The sequence below is a fragment of the Schistocerca nitens genome, chromosome 9 (genome assembly GCF_023898315.1).
Source record: "Schistocerca nitens isolate TAMUIC-IGC-003100 chromosome 9, iqSchNite1.1, whole genome shotgun sequence".
NCBI classification, from domain to species: domain Eukaryota; kingdom Metazoa; phylum Arthropoda; class Insecta; order Orthoptera; family Acrididae; genus Schistocerca; species Schistocerca nitens.
In genome coordinates, this window is record NC_064622.1 from 21,163,592 (window position 1) to 21,177,496 (window position 13,905).

Sequence of the window (13,905 nt, forward strand, 5' to 3'; positions counted from 1 at the left end):
AGATTTTTAATTCCGATTTGGACCCATTACGACAGAAACTGGTGAACTGAAATCTATCAGTCAAATGCGATCAAGACATTCTCGAAAAAAAAAAAAAAAATAGTAGTTCAAATACATTATTTGCTCCAGAATGACAGTGCAAACTTTCTGATGGTTGGCTTTGCTTCAATTAACATGCTCCTAGTAACACATTCACAAATGCTTATACTCGTATTTTTAGGATCTGTAACGCTGCCGACGCGGACACTGATACAAGGGGCTGCTGGTACCACTGATTAATCTCCTCCTCCCTATCCCACCCGCAAATGGCGCACGGCGCGTTGGAAGAATTTTTGTCGGTAGACCTCTCTGTTAGCTCTAATTTCTCGAATTTTCGTCTCGTGGTCATTTCGTGAGATGTATGTGGAAGGGAGTAATTTGTTATCTAACTCTTCCCGGAAAGTGCTCCCTCGAAAATTCAATATACGATAAATACCGGTACTTCATTATTTTTAATAAATTCATTTCGACTCTTTAGCAGTATAAACATTTCACGCTTTCTTCTCACTCTATACAATCGCTGAAATGCTCAGTTGATTTCCGACGTACTTTAACTCGCCAGTCGGTGGATCTCCCATCAATCTGAATCCATCGAATCGTTAACTTGTCTTCTTGTGTGAGGCTATTCGTGTGTGTCCGCTTGTTAATCGAGTCAACGTGATGTGCTGCGTGTTAACTGTTTGTTTGCCGCTGACGAAACGATATAGTATCTTTCATTGAGTTGTTACTGAGTGGTGTAAGTTGCTAAGCAAGAAACATGGATCTTAAATGTGATGTGAAGTGTCACTTTATGAAACCAGCAGAAATGATGTTAAAAGTAACACTTGTGCCAAAGTGATGCTACAGGGGACCGATCCTTTAGATACGTGGTAGCATCACAAGTCGATAGGACTGAACACAAACTAAGAGAATGGGAGCGCGTTTGTCCCATGCTACAATCCTGACTCAGCAAAAATATCCCTCCACTTGTGAACACTTGTAATCGTCAATAACAGAGCTAATCCTTTAGAGATATGTGAAAATTTCAAGCGTGTTTGCCAGACAGTGTATAGTTCAACAAGGCAGTACTCGAGTGTTTTGACTCCTGGTTCACCTGACGGGCTATTTTCGAGGACTGACAACAGCTTCACTGAAGAAAGAAAGAGTGCGGCGGTCTCTTGCCAATGATGCACATTGCCAACTATTAGAACTATTTTCTCTCTAATTCCTGTTATCGTTAATATTATAGTATGCAACAATTACATGAGTAAATTCAATGCATCTTTAAACAAAAAAATACACTTGTGCAACTATTTATACCATATAAACATTAAATGGCCCAGACCACACACGAATGTCAGAAGACTCCAATCCGGTGGTGTGCCCCCTTCCCTTCACGTAGACTCTTGACTCCACCAGGAAAACGTCTGGTAGAACATTCATTTACAGGTTGGTTCATTGTTCGATGATCAACACAGTCACACATACAGTCAGTTAAACTGCCCCGCTTGTCCATGTTGTGTCTAAACTTACCTTCTCCACTCCGCTACTTCGTAAGTACCTAAGAGACCCTAGGATGATGAAAGCCTGAAAATTTAACACCTGGGTTTTCAGTAAGTTCATGGTTTCGTGTTTCCGTGGCTTCCCACTCACATTTTCATTCGGCGCCTCTGTTGAAGCTATTGGAGAGCATTTGCTCTCCTCCTCCATAGGCTTGTCTTCTGGATTTAAGGCGTTTTCTAGGCGCCGAGAGTAAATCTTCGTGATGAGGAACTGACTGATATCTGGAAACTTGCTGGCAAAGGTTGTAGACAGCTGCCTTTCGACAAAGGTTAGCTTGACAGATTTTGACAGTATTATAGGTGTAGATCCATTCAAACGAATGTGAGCGCTGCGGAAGCGGACTGGTGCGCAAAATTCTGCTGCAGAGTATTCGACCAACGAATGCTTCTGTATTAACATACGTTTAGGATAAGTGCCCCCTACGAATTTTCTTCATTTCAGAAGCAATGAAACTTAATAATTCCATAAATATTTTGTATATTTCGTAAAAACTTTTATTTAAAACAACAATGGCGGAAGTATCATACAAGGAATATAAATAATAATTTCCTCTTTCAAACTTAAAAACTTTTAGAAATAAGATAGCCTCTCATTCAGACATTAAAATACGTTAAACGGAAAATATTGATATTGTACATTCGGTATAGGACTTTGACGATTTATCTGAAAAGATGATAAACCGATACCTCGCAAAATTCTTCCATGTCGACAGATACGTGCTTCAGATTTGCGAGTGTTCTAGCTTACCAAGGTGAGTGCCTACGATTCTAAATTCCCTCCAAAACCAATTTGATGGGCCCAATTGTAAGAAAGAGGTCCCTTCGATCCGTTTTTCTGTGGTTTTAAATAATTCTTTTCTTTTGTGTGTACCGCCATTTCTAAGACATGTCGTACGCTATTCACAAATGGAGCGGGGAGAAAATGATTAAGTGCATGCTTCCACAGACAGCCTTATCTGATTCTCGTAATCCTACGCGTTACATGCGATGGAGACGACAGAATGTGTGTAGTCTACGTCAAGTATCCGGTCTCTAAGTCAGACACCAGACTTTCGAGAGATCTGCGTCACCTTTCACCCAAAAAGCCACATGTAAGTTTCCTGATCGTCTTCGTTACACTAGCGTCTTGGTTATACTGACATAATCATAGCAGTGTGTATTTGAATTTCTTCCAGTCGGTCTTTGCGCTTGCTCGATAGAGACTCAAGCCGCTGCAGCAGTGCTCTAGAATTGCTCACTTAATAAGTCTGATGTGAGGTAGCGCTGCGCTGTCCCACAAAGTCCCCAGCATATTTGTCTTCCGTACTGTTGTTTCAATAGACTTGCTTTTTCACTTCTAGTTATACAGTGTAAGGGAGGGGACACACTGCGTATTCTATCACTAATGCTGTGATCGGGCAAAATTGATTCGTTTCCCTTGTTTACTGGCGTTGCCTTGCATATATTCACATTTATCGAGAGTTACCACTCAATACATCAAGTGGAAATACTGTCTTAATCGTTCTGAATTTCCTTACGTTTATACGGTGAAGACAGCATTCTGAAGAGAACAGATAGGCGAGATTGTAGCACGCACGATGGATCTGGCAAGACATCCGTACAGTGTTCAGTACTCATTCCTCGCTCTCTGAGAATTGCCTCAGTCACATTTCTCACAAAAAAAACTACGAAGGATTACTGAGATAAAAAGCTAAATCAACAAAACACATTTGGTTTAACAAACAGTGTTTGCAACGCAAAATTACGCCAAAATACGTCTCCATAAAGTCAAGAGGAACATCCGCCGCTGCAAAGAAAGCCGTTGACGTCGCAAGATACACTTGGATAAAGGAAGAAATGGTATCGTGTTCGTGACAACGTGTGTACACATCTAAAAGTGGTACATATGGCAATCACATCTAAGTTACACCCGTGTGAGTTTGATGTTTTCGATCGGGAAGTTCGTCAAAGTGTAAGTGATCTTATTCACGACGTATTTTTGCGGGAGAACAAGAAATTATCTGCGATTAGGAAGGTGAGTGAACCTCTAACCTCAAACTGTAAACAAAATTTTTCGCAACGTGTAATTAACTTATCGAACTTGGTTCTGTCTCCAAACGAAACAAAAAGTGCTTGTGAAAGGTTTTAAATATGCTCCTCCCCAACCTCCATCAGAAAAACAACTGGATGTTATGAAAGTTGATATTGAATATGCCTTAACGAAAGACACCACTGCAAAATATATTGTTGCCAATGCACTAAAGAACGAAACCAAGTTCTTGTGTAACATCCCACGGTCTATTGACCTTCACACCCTCAAGTCCTTAAAACAGAAATTACAACACCAAGGTATCGTTGCCACAAAATTTGATAAAGGCAACAGTATTGTGCTTTTGAACAAATGTGATTATGTGGATGAAGTTAATGATTTTCTGAAAAATACAGGCTTCCGTCCTTCCTAAATACCCTACTAAATTGTTAAAAGAAGATGTTAAATATGCAATCACTTCATGCAAAAGCATATTCTCTGAATTTGAAGCAAAACTGTTAACTAATATGAACCCAGTGCCTCCTAGAATGTATGGGCTTCCTAAACTGCATAAACAAGATGTTCCTATTCGTCCAGTTGTATCATCATTCACTGCTCCATCTTACAAACTAGCCAGTCAACTGGATGTCCTAATTAAGAGCAAGACTAAATTCAAACCAAAGCATGGTATTTCAAACTCTGTGGACCTAGTAAACAAGTTAAAAGGTATATCTGTCTCACACAGTGATAATTTAGTATCCTTTGATGTCAGCAGTTTGTTTTCTAACATACCAGTAGTAGAATGCATTGATATTCTGACAGAGCTGATGCACAAGTCTAATGTCAATCTTGTGGAATTGAATGACTTGAGACTAGCCACACAGACATGCCTTGCACAGAACTATTTCCAGTTCCAAGGGACTCTTTATAAACAATTAGATGGTGTAGCTATGGGCTCCCCTCTTAGTCCACTGTTGGCTGAAATATTTATGGAACATTTTTAACAAAATTTTCTAAAAACAGAACCTTTGAGTGCAAACATCAAATACTGGTTTAGATATGTAGATGATGTCCTGTGTTATTCGACTGGTAGTACAAGACAACTCATCACATTCTTGAAAAACCTAAACAGTCAACATAAAAATATCCAGTTCACTATGGAAATTGGCAACAAATCCATAAACGTCTTAGATCTCACCATTGACATCAGTACACACACACATTGTTTCAAAATTTACAGAAAAGCAACAACTACAGACACAGTAATACCTTCTTGCTCACAACACCCCATAGCTCACAAACATGCAACTTTCCACTCAATGGTACACCGTCTCATATCTATCCCCATGTCCAGAGATGATTTTAAAGCAGAGTTAGATACAATAAAATTTATTGCCACGACCAATGGCTACAATCGAGTTCTTATTGACCACATCTTGCACAAGAAACAAAAACGGAAAATTACACCCCTCCCCTATGCCCCACCTGCTTCCCCACCCATAGTCTGCAAGAAATGGTGAACACTACCATTTCTAGGTCAGGTATCACAGATTGTAGCCAAAGCACTGAAATCCTGTAAGTATAGGGTTTCCTACTATGCCAGGAACACGACAGCCCAGTGTGTTTTTAATAGCAAAGACAAGATCCAGTTATTAGCCAAAATCACCTGTTCTAATTGTGACAAATTTTACATTGGTCAGTCAGGCAGAGACATATCAATTAGGCTGGCTGAACATGAACGCAGCTGGAGGTTGCAGAATTCAGGCTCTGGCTGGTAGTTGTGACCCTCACTCAGTACATGCTCAGCAAATGCAGTGTCCCATGTACTTCACTTAGCAAACAATGGCCATAAACTCAACCTGCTGGAAGCCCTGGAAATTAACGAACATCTTGCTCACAGTCCAGATCTCATCCTAAATGACCAGACACAACTCAACACTTCCCTCTCCTAAACTTCATATAATCATCTTTGTTGTTCATTACTTCCCACACTCTCTCTTCCTACATATTCCCATTTTCCTGTATTCATTAAGTTGTTTTATTTGTTGCAGTTGTCTTTGTATTCCACATAGGCTGTAGTTTCAATAGTTAAGGGTTTCCTTTTAACTTGTACTCGTATTACTGTCCGTGTTTAACTCCCCTTATAGTTGTCTCATCAAATACTGTTAATATTTTACTTTGCTCGTTTATTTAATGAAAACTGGTACACAGCCACTGCTTTGATTATAATGTTAATGTTAAAATGCAGTACCAGCACACTCTCAAACTGTAGGTTCCCTCAAACACCTCCATTTTCCTGCATTTATTAATTTCTGTTTATCTTATTGATATAGCTTAAGTTCCTTATGTATTGTGTATTTACATTGACAACTGTCTCTTTTTTTTAATTGCTTGTGTATCACTCTCCATGTTTCATACCTCTTGATGCAGCCTTGTCTAGTACTAATTTTATCTTATTTTATTAGTTTTGTTTATTAATAGAAACTTATGTAGGCATGCTATTCCTATTTTGTGCTAAAGGTTTTCCTGTCAACTCCACTGTTATTTATGTACTGTTCAGTTTTTACTATTTCATTGCAAAGATGTTACTTACTGTATGGTGTTATCATGAATCAAATGGTTCAAATGACTCTGAGCACTATGGGACTTAACATCTATGGTCATCAGTCCCCTAGAACTTAGAACTACTTAAACCTAACTAACCTAAGGACAGCACACAACACCCAGCCATCACGAGGCAGAGAAAATCCCTGACCCCGCCGGGAATCGAACCCGGGAACCCGGGCGTGGGAAGCGAGAACGCTACCGCACGACCACGAGATGCGGGCTATCATGAATCCAACGGCCCCCAAATTAAGATCACAGGTGAAGACACATAAAGATCTGCATCCGGTTAGTCCGATTGTTAACGGTCGAAATAGTCCAGCATATAAAATAACGAAATTGTTGAACCAAATTCTGAAAAAGACTTACGTGTATAAAAATAACTATTCGGTGCGTGGTAGTATGACCATGGTAGGTGAAATTAAAGATACGCCAATCACTGACACTTCCAGTTTGGTTTCGTTGGATGTTAAGAACTTATACTCCAGTGTTCCGGTTAACAAAACTATAGAAATCATTAAGAGAAATTTCCTTAAATACGGTAAAATTTCAATGCAAGAGAATTGAATTTATTGAACTCCTACAGCTCATTACAAGTTTTAATTATTTTACGTTTAATAACAAATTTTATATTCAGGACGATGGGTTAGCCACGGGGTCCAGTATTTCAGGAACTATGGCGGACATTTTCATCAACGACCTTGAAGATAAAGTTCTCAATTCTGACGATAACACTATGGATAAAACTGTTTATTACAAACGTTATGTTGACGACACTCTGTTACTTGTCGATGGTTCCCGTGAGGACATTGAGGAAATAGTAAAAAAGTTCAACGACGCACACAATAAAATAGAATTTACCGTGGAATATGAAACTGACAATTGTTTACAGTTCCTGGACCTGAATATAAAAAGCAGGGCAACAAACATACGTTCTCCGTTTATAGAAAACAAACTACGACTGATGCCGTGATCCCGAATGATTCATGCCATCCGCAGGCTTATAAAGAAGCTGCTTTCCGTAGTCCCGTGCGTAGGGCAGTCAATATACCTATGAGCGAAAAAGATAGGGAGACTGAAATTAATACCGTTAAAAGAATAGCGATGAATAACGGTTACAAAATAGATATGGTTAAAAAACTGTTACGGAAAAGTAATAAGCGCAAAAAGAAAAAACCTGATGGAGAGAAAGCGAGAATTATCACGATGCCATACTACGGAACAGTCTCACAAAAGATAGCAAATATTTTTAAGCCATACGATGTTAAAATAGCTTTTCAGACTAATAACCTAGTGAGGTATAGCCTTAAGCACGATATTGGCGAGAAGAGAAATAAGTTTGAAAGATCGGGAGTTTATAAGATTCAGTACAGAGCTTGTGATGCAAAATATATAGGGCAGACAGGAAGATCATTCGCGATCCGGTATAAAGAACAAAGATGCGTTCAGGTTAGGAAATTATCACAAATCAGCTGTTGCGAACCATATATATGAAACAGGCCATCCCCTTAATAGCATAGAATATAACGTAGAAATATTGCATGTGGAAAAGAAAGGGAGGAAACTTTATTTACTAGAGAAATTCGAGATAGTTATCCATGAAAAGAAACAAAGCAATATTCTAAATGCACAAGATAATTTTAAAGAAATGAGATTTTTAGCGGGTTTTCAGAATTATTTTAGGGTAGGTAAGCGACTTTAAACTTGTAGCATGTCACTGACGGAGTTGCGAGAGGCTAACGATGGCAGACCAATGCAATAAGGAAATACGGCGCCCAATAGCATAGCATAGCGTTACCGTCAAGCACACGGCTGTAACCACGCCACAACACCTAGGCACGTCAGTCCACAACAGCTCCCGAGCCGGCACAGTGCGACAGCATACTTGGTAGCTATGGGACGGCCATCGACTTGTGTCAACAACTTCAATGTAAGACGAGGACCCACAGTCCAATATACTTTTAATTCTGTTTACTCTATGGACTTCCCAACTATTTGTGATGGTATTTTGTCCTTTTAGTCCATTTAATTTCATGACAGACTTTACAACCTGATGATGAGAGCATGGTCTCTTGAAACGCGTTGTTAAAAAATATGTATAAGAATCGCGGTTGAATGCTAACAGTGATAACCAGTATAACGACAACTGCTACCTCGACTCCATAATGGATTATATTTTAAAAAATTACTTACTGTATGTTTCTACTTCAGTCTAGATGTGTTACTTCTCTTCCAATGTTGTCTGCTAACATTTAACTACTTTGGTGATAATACTCAGTAAATGTCTGAAGATGGCCTTGTAAGCCGAAAACCGGTTAGCAATAAGAGTAATATTGTAGAACAAAAGCAAACTGGTGCTTTTCATTTATTACGATGGAAAAGCTTAAAATTCTTCTTCAGTTGTTCATGTTAAAGTAAAACGGAAACAGTTGGTTTGGGAATAGTAACTGTCTTGGAACACTGGTGTATACTACGCAAAGTCGTGCGTAGCACGCAGAACAAACATCTACGCTGGTGGGCGGGCAGAGTACCTACTTGGTTATTGTGATAGGCGTCTGTGTTTGTAACTGACATAAAAATGACAGGAAACGAAGGCTAACGAAAAATCAACAGTGGAGCAGCTGTGTACCGAACTATCGGCAAGTGCTGGTTACCGCCTCGCGCTCACAGAGTGGCCAGCTATTTCGGTCTCGTACACAATAATTTATTAAGACGTCGGTGCTTATTACGATCTCTATCGAAGCGGCTGGCAGACTGGAGATTGCAGCCATTAGGCTGCGAGGACCTTGGCGAGAGCTGTGCGCGTCGGCAGGTGCAGGGGCGTGCGGCTGCCACCCCCCACGCCCCCCGGAGTTAGGCAGTTCTGGCTACCGCGCACGCTTCGAGCTGTTCCAGTTAACGCTACACGCCCCACACCATTTCCTTGCTGGCCGAGTGGAACCGCCAATCTACCACCGGAACTAATACTACTGCAACCCTACACGCAACTATCGGCAGTAACAACTTAGAGATTCATGGCCATAATGTTACGGACGCATCTTATGTGTTTCATAATCTGAGACCCTCAACCTATACGTCCAAAAAGGGAGAAGGAACGAAGATTAGAATTTAGCGTCCCATCAACAGCGCGATCATTAGAGACGGAGCACAAACTCTGATTACGAGAAGATGGGGAAGGAAATCGGCTGTGCCGTTTTGAAAGGAGTCATTCAGGCATTTGCCTCGAGCGGTTTAGGGAAATCACGGAAAATCTAGATGTGGATGATCGGGCGAGAATCTGAACCGTCGCCTCCCCGAATGCGAGTGCAGTGTGCTAACTACAGGACCATCTCGCTCAGTCTTCAACATCCACTTTCGTTACTATCTCGAAAACGGGGAGACTTGCACGCAACTGTTAACGATAGAGTAGCTTTCCAGGCATGTATGTCGATTACACTAGTCAACAGCCATTTTGCATCTGGGATGTGATACATCAACTAGTATGTATTTTGGTGTGTCGAATGCGAATATACCTTTCAAAATGTTCTAGCACGTACCATATTGAGTTTTTAAAGTTTTTTTTTTTAAATTTTGTATTCAGTATTTAGCTTTTTCCTGTTCTCTTGTTTTCATGTTTAATTGTTTGTTTTCGATTTGCAGAGGAGAGCTAGAAGATCTGCAAATCAAGTGGTGTGAAAGAGATCCTCAGCGAGTGTTTCCTGTGAAAGATAGTGCAAACTTTTTGTGTTTAAAACTAACACTAAGAAACATGGTAACTAGTAAATCTCGTTGCTGTCTAAACCACTTCGACAACTTTTGTTATGTGTGTGGCAAATTCACTCCAAAAGCCCAAAGGAAACCAATCACTGATTTGGTTAAGATGGCATATAAATTTTGGTTGTCCTGTTGATGCTCAAGATAATTTTGCACCTCATACTGCCTGCATAACCGAATGGTTGAAGGGAAAACGCCGAGCCATGCCATTCGCTGTACCGGTGGTGTGGTGTGAGCGTAATGACCATTATTCAGACTGTTACTTCAGTCTTACAACTATTTCGGGACATGAAATAAAGTATCCAAATGTATCTTCAGTGCATTTTCCTGTGCCCCATGATGAGGGGTTGCCTGTTCCTATCTCTAACTTGAAAGACACGGAACCAGACACCATGCCAAGTGAATCAGGAAGTATTCAACATAAAGAAGAGTGCTGTATGACACTTCGCCCTAGGCCCTTAGTCAAAATGAATTGAACTATCTGGTTCGCGATCTACAGCTTTCGAAACAGCAAGCTGAACTCTTCGGGGTCGAGACTGCAACAACGGAACCTTCTAGCTTCAGGGACAAAAATTTCCTGTTTTAAATCAAGAGGTGCTTCCTTCGCTCAGTATTTCGATATGCAGATTTAAATGTGTGTATGTAGAGATGTCAATGGTCTGATGATGCAGCTAGGTGTACAACATACTCCAGAGGAGTGGCGACTGTTTACTGACTCCAGTAAAACCATCTTGAAAGCAGTACTACTGCATAAAGTAGACATGAAAGAAACTTATGAAACCATGGGATTGCTGCTAGAGGCAATCAAATATAAGGATCATGAATGGTAGCTTTGCTGTGATTTAAAAGTTGTTGCACTCCTTACAGGTCTACAGGCTGGATACACGAAATACTGCTGTTTTTTGTGCCTTTGGGAATGCCGTGACACCAAGAACCACTACACAGTCAAGGAATGGACTATAAGGAAGTCCTATGTTCCTGGAAACGTAAATGTTAACAATACCCCATTGGTTGATCCCGATAAAATTATTTTGCCTCCCTTCATATCAAGTTGGGCCTTATCAAGAACTTTGCAAAAGCTCTGGGTAAAGTAGGTGAGGCCTTCACTCACTTATAAGGAAAGTTTCCCAAATTAAGTGAGGCAAAGCTGAAAGAGGGTATATTTGTTGGACCACAAATAAGAAAATTGCTGAAAGATCCAACCTTTGATACCAAACTCACAGATATCCAATGAGCTGCTTGGTCTTCTTCTAAAGCAACTGTGAAGGGCTTTTTGGGTAACAGAAAAGACTAAAACTATGTTACCATTGTAAATTATTTGTTGGATAACTATAAGAACATGGGGTGTAGAATGTCGCTTAAAATTCACTTTTTACTTTCTCATCTTGATTTCTCGCCGGAAAGTTTGGGAGCCGTAAGCGATGAGCGTGGTGAACTCTTCCACCGAGACATTATTACCGTGGAACGCCGTTACCAAGGCCATTGGAACCCTTCGATGATGGGTGACTACTGGTGGGATCTTGTTAGGGAGAATGATGAAACGGCAAACAAAAGATGAGCTCCGTCGTCGCATTTTTCAAAAACCAAAGACGATTAAACGCAAAAATATCTTCTGAACTAATTTGGACCTTTTATTGGCATCATGCCCATATATACATACAAAATAGTGTTTATTTCAAACGTTCTGAATGTACGTTCTGAATGTGTATTTTGGTTTGACTTAATTGTGTCAACTTTCGCTATTACCACTTTTTATTCTGCTGTGTATATAGGAAATGTGATGTCATAGAGAAAAACCGATTTTACCAGTGCATTCAGCGCCCCAAAATTAGGTAAATACACCCATTTATAAACCAGATGCAGGAAAAAAGCTTAAATTTGTTAACTAGTGTTATCACCTCTGAAGAGTTATAAAAGCCTGGTCGTGCATCCGTGAACAATCTCCTGTCGACCAAAGTGAAGCGTATTTTTTTGCTACACGAATATTGCAGAAGCCCTGGCGTACACATCAGTGGCGACGGCAGAGCACCTATATAAACAGTGTGGTCCCTGATTGGCTGAGAACTCTTGTTCCTTAGCTGTCTTCTATTTCCTTCGGCTAGTACTGTGTGCACTGACGTTGCAGAATGCATTAAAGTTGCAAATACAGATTACACGGTACGCCGTTTGTAGAGAATGTAATAATTCCAATTGCTAAGATGCCAGGTGCTGACAGTTGTCAACACTACCCAGTCATCAGTTTAAGAGTCATGGTTGTAAAATACTGACACGAATTATTTACTGAAGAGTGGAAAAACTGGTATACGCCAACGTTTGGGGAGAACAGTGGGTTCCGTAGAAATGCAGAAACGCGCGTGGCAACGCTGTTCCTGCGACTTTTCTAAGGAGATTGGTTGGAAAACATTTGTAGATTTAGAAAAAGCATTTTGACAATACAGTGTAACGTTCTTCTTAAAAAATGAATATAACAAATTTTACGATTACGTTGACTGAAGTCTGTACTGTGGAATGGATGCAGAACTCTAATTGTCGTGTTGCGTGTTGTGCAAGTGGTGTGCTTACTCTGCCTTATTGTTAGCAAAACTTTACACGAATCGATTGGGCAATGCAACTCCCAGTACCAATAAAGAAATATAGTCACTGCAAAATACGTTCAGCCCCTTAAGCACTGAATCCTAAGGCCTGTTCACATAACAAATAAAGTGAGCTGTCTTACCTCTAAAGCAGCAACGGAGTACGCGATATATTCTGGTCTCTCATAAAAAATACGAATATGCTAACCACAGGCTCAGCAGTGTGCAATGCTGGTCATAATACTTGAAATGCCCTTGAAATTCTTTTGGCTGATAAACGAGAACATTTAAGAAAATTCAACTTCCTTAAAAAAAAATATATATGACCTGGACTGGGAGACCGTACTGATTACGGTGAAATACAAACATGCATTTTTTTAGCAGAGTTATATTGCAAGTTAAGTTTGTCTTTCCAAAAACATTTGACAATTGAAGTTACGTCTGACAATTGAAGTTACATTACTCACAATTGATTCACAAACAATGAGATTTAAACAGAAAGTACTAGCTAACTTCATTAATCCAACATAAATGCAGATCATCAAATTACACAGAGCTCTGTTAACAAAACTTAAAAGCATTATAAAAATGAAATATCTAATTAGCTTTTTATCAAAACCGTTTACGTACATTCTGGGGTTATTTAACAATTACAAATTATCAGCCAACTCATCTATACTAACAGGCTGGCAAAAACAGAAATCATAATTATTTACATCTTTACCTTATTCGCCTGAAGACTTCTGCTTCCATGTTCTACAATACTGACATACCTACATTATTCTAACTCTTGGTGGCTTCACACAGCACAACACAGAGAATGCCTGCTCATTCACTGTTAATAGTACACTAGTTTCATTTTAATTTATTAATATTCTTATCTTATTCTGGTGCCACACAAAGTGTGTCCCAGTATACTCCTTTCAACAGAATGAACTACACTCTTTGACATTCTGAAGGTAGTATATGCAAAATGTAGGGACCGAAAACAACTCTTACAGAAACCAGACAGCAGTTATAAGAGTCAAAGGGCATGAAAGAGAAGCAGTTGTTGAAAAGGGAGTGACACAGTATCGTAGCCTGTCCCCAATATTACTGAATTCAACAAGCTGTAAATGAAATCAAGGATTAATTTGAAAAGAGAATTAAAGTTCGGGAAGAAGAAATAAAAGAACTGAGGTTTGCCGATAACATTGTAATTCTGTCGGATACGGCTAAGGACGTGGAAGAGCAGTTGAACGGAATGTACAATGTCTTGGTAAGTGGTTATAAAATGAGCATCAGTAAATCAAAACATTGCAAATGGAATACAGCTGACTTAAATCAAGCTATGCTGAGGCAAACTGATTAAGACGTGAGACGCTAAAAGTAGTAGAGGTGTTTTGCT